This window comes from Rhineura floridana, chromosome 1, assembly GCF_030035675.1.
Source record: "Rhineura floridana isolate rRhiFlo1 chromosome 1, rRhiFlo1.hap2, whole genome shotgun sequence".
NCBI classification, from domain to species: Eukaryota; Metazoa; Chordata; class Lepidosauria; order Squamata; family Rhineuridae; genus Rhineura; species Rhineura floridana.
In genome coordinates, this window is record NC_084480.1 from 250,734,235 (window position 1) to 250,741,048 (window position 6,814).

At 42.4% G+C, this 6,814-nt stretch overlaps 1 long non-coding RNA gene across 1 annotated transcript; it reads left to right on the forward strand.

Annotated features, from left to right (window-relative positions):
- The first annotated feature begins 433 nt into the window (after positions 1-433).
- LOC133371108 (uncharacterized) lies at positions 434-5,239 on the forward strand. Its single transcript, XR_009759261.1, has 3 exons — positions 434-568; positions 851-938; positions 4,892-5,239. It is a non-coding gene; the product is annotated as an uncharacterized LOC133371108 (long non-coding RNA).
- Positions 5,240-6,814: the final 1,575 nt, after the last annotated feature.

Genomic DNA, 6,814 nt, shown 5'->3' on the forward strand with positions numbered 1-6,814 from the left:
ATAGACAGTTTTTACAAGTCTTTTACATATTTAGAGGTATATTACCTGGCTTCCCTTCAAAGCCTCTAGCAAAATACATCTTGTATGAGTTTTCTCAGGAATGGCTTTTATCTGCTTTTACTAGAAATCTATCTGATCAGTGACAGATGCAGGGGACAAACATTTTGTGGCAGGGAAGTGCTATGTGTGAAAATTATATTTTGATAAAGCTACATGTGACAATACAACAAAATAAGATATTCTCTTTACATGGGAGACATCATCAAGTTTTATAATTGGAATTGTAGTTTAATACTAACACTTCTAACAATAAGTAATCAGTTACAGTGTCTTTTTAAAAAAAAAAACCCAACAGGTTTTTCAAATCAAACATATTTGATTAATTTGTTTTCTTTCAGTTTCACTTGGGAGGAGGTATGCTGTCTCTGCTGACAGATCCAAAAGTTTCAGAGGCTGGAGAGCCTAAGGATTTTTGAATTAATTGTCAAAGACAGAAAACAAGATGCTAGAAATGTAGACTTGAGATTTCTTAGGCATACAGAACAGTTCTGTGCATGTTTACTCAGAGGTACATCTCGCTATTGTTAATGGAACTTGCTGCCAGGTAAAATGTACATAGACTTGCTTACCTGAAAGCAAGCCCCATTAAATAGATTGAAACTTATGTCCAAGTAAATATATATTTATTCATTAAATTTATATCCCACCCTTCCTCCTAAGGCAGGTAAAACAATTTGTTTCATATGAGTAGTTACATAATTGTTACATGAATTGTTACATTTAAGGAAGTAATAACCTTTTCATGTGCTTCAACTTCTCATTTATGCTGTGCTTTTCATTTCATTTTCAGTAATCTGCTGTATCTAGAGGGGAGGACTTGCTTATCAGCGTTGTCTGTGTGAAAGTTTCCCAGAGGAACTTACAAATCTAATGTAAAGGTGAGGAACCTTGATCGTACTTGAAGAAAGGTTAAGATATAAAATTTTAAGAAGATTGATTTTGGACTCTGCTGCTCTTCCAGTTAATTAACCAAAGGCAAAAATGGCTCAAAGACTTGCATTAATATTAATATTCTATAAGAGGGAACTTCTTCCCAATCAGCCACAACAGAAATGGATCAAAGAGACTTTTCATAAAATGGATGATTTGGCCTCCAGTTAAATTTCATGGCATTTTTGCTAATACTCTTAGCAGAGCAAAGGAATGCCTTTCAGACTGATTACTATGGGAACAACAGTTTTCACATGCATTTACTAAATAGGGATATCCCCTTATATATTAATAAAAATTTGTGGTGCATTTGGCCCATCCACATACCATTGATGGCTTCGGTTTTGACTAATATGATAATAGAATATGTAGTCTCAAATGTCATAACCAAAATAGATTATCAAATATCTTATTCTTGCCTTGTTTTTGTAAATTGTCCTGGAAGCCAGTGTGGTGTAGTGGCTAGAGTTTTGGACTAGGACCTGGGAAACCAGGGTTCAAATTCCCACTCAGCCATGAAGCTTGCTGGGGTGACCTTAGACCAGTCACAGTCTTTCAGCCTAACCTACCTCAGAGGGCTGTGGTGAGGATAAAATGGAGAGAAAGGAGAACCATGTACACCACCTTGAGCTCCTTGGAGGAAAGGTAGGATAGAAATGTCATAAATAAATAATAAATAGATAAAGCCCCACTGAAGGTGGCCTCAAAATAAATAAATAAATAAATAAAGGGAAGTATATTCTAAAGTTACTCCCTCTTTAGCTACTCCTCATGAAGCTATATACTAGGGATATGCAAAAAAAAAAGGGAAGAATCTCAAATCAAGAACCGAAGCAAGGTTGCTTTGGACATATTTGGTTCTTATCCAAGCCAAAGCAGGCCTCTCTGAAACACCCAAACTGAAGTGGGCCACTTTATAGATTTGGATCTTAAAAAACAACAACACTGCTTTGAAGCACTTAATACTAAAATTGCTGTAGACAGGGAAAGGATATTGTTGGAATGTATCACTTTGTTCTTGACTGTTGTGTCCTAGTTCTGGTAGTGGTGCTTGCTTGGAAAATACTGGACGTTAAAGTCCTCCTGCCTCTGTGCCACATGCCCATACATCTACTCCTGTCAAATCAGCTTTGCAGGTTTTTGTGACTTTTCTGTGAGCATAACATAAACCTGAAGCTGCCCCTCCCCCGCTTTATCATAAGTCCCTACCCTCTTCCCCCATTGTTCTGAAATTTTGCAGGTTACATTCTAGGGAACCTCTATAATGAATGCCATTTTTCTTAGTAAAATCATTGCCCACAAAACCACATGGAGGGAAACAAATTCCTTTTAGTTCTGTACCCCCTTTTAGTTAGAGATGCCTAGCACAAAAAACCTGGACTTATTTCTCTGCATTCTGGCAGTTTTCTTAGCTAAGGGCACCTCATCATGACTACAATTTTCAGATCAATTGTCTACAAAGCACTGAGAGAGATTAAGTGATTAGTTTTTTTACCCACCCCAAGTGGTAAAAGCTGCCCTGGCAGGAAAAGCTCTGCAACTATTCTTCTGATATGTGGTAGGATTTATCCCCTACCATAGAGAGCCAGTGTGACATAGTGGTTAGAGTGTTGGACTATAACATGGGAGACCAGGGTTCGATTCTCCACATAGTCATGAAGCACACTGGGTGACCTTGGACCAGTCACTGCCTCTCAGCCTCAGAGGAAGGCAATGGCAAACCCCCTCTGAACACCGCTTACCAGGAAAACCCTATTCATAGGGTTGCCATAAGTTGGAAGGCAGTACATTTACATTTTTTATCCCCTACCATGCTTGCAAATTTTATTGAATTCTGCCAAAATATTAAAAAGTTCTTCTTTTGTTTACATTTATTGCCTGCCCTTCACCTAAAGGTCTCGGGGCAGGTAACAGTTCATTCATAACAGTTAAAAACAATCTAAAATCACATCACAAAAAAGGGTGGATCCTAAAAATATACATCCCAAGTGTCAAGGGCCAGGGGGTAAAGATGTGCATCTTCAGCTTTCATTGAAAGCTGTACAGTGAAGTTGCCAGATGCACCTCTGTGGGAAGGGAGTTCCATAACTTAGGGGCACTGCAGAGAATGCCCTCTCCTGGGCTACCTCCCGAGCTTACCACCACCCGAGAGTGTCCGTATGGAAGGAGGAGGTATTTCAGGTATTTGGGATCTAAGTCATTTAATGCTTTAAACACTAGTGTGAGCACCTTGAATTGGGTCCAGAAACAAAATGGCAAGCAATAGTTGTTTTAAAACAGAGGATATATGAGATTTATTTATTAATTAAATTTATATCCTGCCCCTCCTCCCACAAGGAGATCTAAAGGGAACCCCTGCCAGTAATCTGGATGCTGCATTTTAGACCAATTGAAGTTTCCGAATCATCTTCAAGGGCAGCCTCACATTGAACACATTGCAACAATCCAGTCTGGAAGTTACCAGAGCATGGAGTACTGTGGCCAACTCATCTCACACCTCAAAAGGTGCAGAAGCTGGCAAACCAGCCAGAACTGGAAAAAGGCACTCCTAGCCACTGAGGCCACCTGATCCTCCAGTGATAATGTTGGATACAGAAGTACCCTCAAGCTGTGGACCTGCCTATTCAAGGGGAGTGCAACCCCATCTAGAACAGTCTGTTTCCCCACCTCCTGCACATGAGAACTCTGGACACATAATGCCTGTCTTTTCAGGATTTCAGCCCATCACTGCCTCCAAGCACTAGTCTAGCACCTCAGCTGCCTCTTCCAATTCAGATGGAACAGAGAGATAGAGTTGGGTGTCATCTGTAGATTAATGACACCTCACTCCAAATCTCCGGATGACAACTCCCAGCAGCTTCATAAAATGTTAAATAGCATGGGGAACAAGACAGAACCCTGCTGAACACCACATGACAGCTCCCATGGTGCTGAACTGTAACCTCCCATAACTACTTTTTGGAAGTGGCCCTGGAAGTATAAGCAGAATTTCTGAAGCACAGTTCTCCCAACCCCACCTCCCTTGGATGTTTCAAAAGGATACCAGGGTCAATAGTATCAAAAGCTGCTGAGAGATCAAGGAGAATGAGCAGGGTCACTCTCCCCCCTGTCTCTCTCTCAACGGATGTAATCAATCAGGGTGACCAAGGCAGTTTCAATGTCATTGCCAGGCCTAAAGTCAGACTGGAATGGATCCAAATAATCAATTTCCTTCAAGAATGCTTGAAGCTAGACCACCACTACTTTCTGGAGCACCTTGTCCAGGATGGGGATATTTGCCACTGGTCAATAGTTGCTTAATACTTCTGGATCCGGGGTGATCGTCTCGAGGAAGGGATGCACCACCCCCTCCTTCAAGACAGTTGGTATCTTCCCCTCCTCCAGGGAAGGATTAATCACTGCCTGGACCCATTCAGTCAACCCTCTATGGCTAGCTCTGATGTGCCAAGATAGGCAAGGGTTGAGGAGGCAGGTGGTAGGCCACACTTCTTCAAACAGCTTGTCCACATCCTCAGGTTGCAATAAATGAAACTGATCCAGTACAGGTGGAATAGACAGTGCTCTGGATGCCTCCATTGGACTTGTTCTCACTGTAGCATCCAACTATGTCTGAATCTGAGCAATTGTGTGCCTGCACTGCCTTGGAAAGTTGTTACAGCAGGCCTCTGAGGGTGTCAGAGCAATGCTGTCTTGGCCAGATGACAAAAGCCTTCACCAGCTGGAAAAGCTTTGCTGGATGGCTACTTGCAGACACAATGGTGGCACAGAACTAGGCTTTCTTTGCCACCATAGCCATATGGTAGGCACAATGGTGGAACCTTACCTGTATTTGGTCAGATTCAAACCAGGATTTATGCCTTCTATGCTCCAGCCACTAACCCTTCTGTTTTATCACACACAGGTCACTGGAGTACCAAGGTGACCAACATGCTCCACAGCAATGACAAGGCCACTCAGGAGTGACTGCACTAATGGCTGTATGCATCTCACCATTCCACAGTTAGACGACAGCCTCGACAGGAGCATCAGCAATATCAGCTGGAAAATCAATAATTGCAATAATCCAATCTGGAAGTTACCAGAGCATGGAGTACGTGGCCCAGTCACCTCTATCCAGAAGGGGCCAAAGCTGGTGAACCAGCTAGAGGTGGAAAAAGGCACTCTTAGCGATAGTTGTTACATCTGTATCCAAGGAGGTCATCTTAAGGAGAAGACGCACCACTGCCTCCATCAAAGCAGATGGCAGATAGTTCCCTTTAAAATAATAACAATAAAGCTTTAAAAATGCCGAGCACAAAATCTCCTGGACCTGTCTGTAATCTGGCAAATATCATCCCAGAGCATTTACTATGACTGCCAATTTCATTCACATATGTCAAAAGGGGGGGGAAAGTTATAGCTGTTTTGATTCCCCATAATAGTGGATGGGGAAACTTTTTCTCCCCAAGGCAGATTCAGATTTGGATCCCAAGTCAAATAGGGATGAGCAAATCTGTCAGTTCTGGTTTCTCTTAGTTTCTCACTTTTCCAATCTAAATCTAAAATTCAGTTCTTCATATTTCCACATCAGTTTGTGATTTTTTCTTTATTTTTAAAATATAGATGAAATTCTCATTATTTCTCCCAATATATAAACATGTTTGCATGTGGTTTTGCCTAATGCACACTTTTTGAAAAACAATTTCCCCTATAATAATGCCATTTTGTATGCTTTCACTAATATATGCATTTTTAAGTACACATTACCTCAGTATTTGCAATTTTTGTGCACATCACTTGGCTAGAGAACTGCATTGTAAAATTTGGAGAAGCACACATTTTGAAGGATTGTTGTGTTTTGTTTCTTGTATTTTTTCAGAAAGTGTGGATGACGTAGGTTCTCCTTAAATGAAAGGTGAATTTTATTTATTTATTTATTTAGTTATTACATTTATATTCCATCTGTCTTCCAAGGAGTTCAAGGTGGTGTAAATGGTTCTCCTGCCTCTCAATTTTATCCACACAACAACCCTGTGAGGTAGGTTAGGCTGAGAGACTCTGATTGGCCCAATGTCACCCAGTCAGGTCTCCCAGGTCCTACTCCAACACTCTCTAACCACTACACCATGCTGACTCTCAACTGAATTTCTCACCCATCACTAAAGTATTATGGAGAAACCAACTGGTTCCCAATCGGAAAGGGTGTAAGACAGGGGTGTATTTTATTACCCTATTTGTTTAATCTATATGCAGAACGAAAAGCGGGATTGGACCAAGATGAAGGTGATGTGGAAATTGGAGGGAGAAATATCAATAATTTAAGATATGCAGATGATACCATACTACTAGCAGAAACCAGTAATGATTTGCAGGGCCGGCTCCAGGCATGCGGGGGCCCTTGGGCATCAGCTTGCCCTGGCCCCCTGGTGGGTGGGTGGGTGTGCACATGTGCCCGTGGCCCCCCCACACACACACACATGGCCCCCCTACCTGTCTAGTCTTTACCATTGCCCTTAATGAAGATGGGGGCCACTGTTTCCCTAAGGGGAATGAAGCCTCTGCCGCCATGTTTGTTGATGTCACACATGCGTGGGTGTGCACACATCTCTGCCATCAACTAAGATGGCGGCAGTGGCTTCAGTACCTTAGGGAAGCTGCAGCCACCATCTTCATTAAGGGCAAAGCTAAAAAGCTGGCTGACAGGTAAGTTGGGGGGCGTGGGGGGGCGTGGATCGCAGAAAGGGAGTGGAGGGCCTGTCAGGGGCCTGTCAGGGGCTCTGGTAGCTCCGGGGCCCTTGGGCCAGTGCCCAACCTGGCCGCCCTTTAGAACCGGCCCTGATGGTTC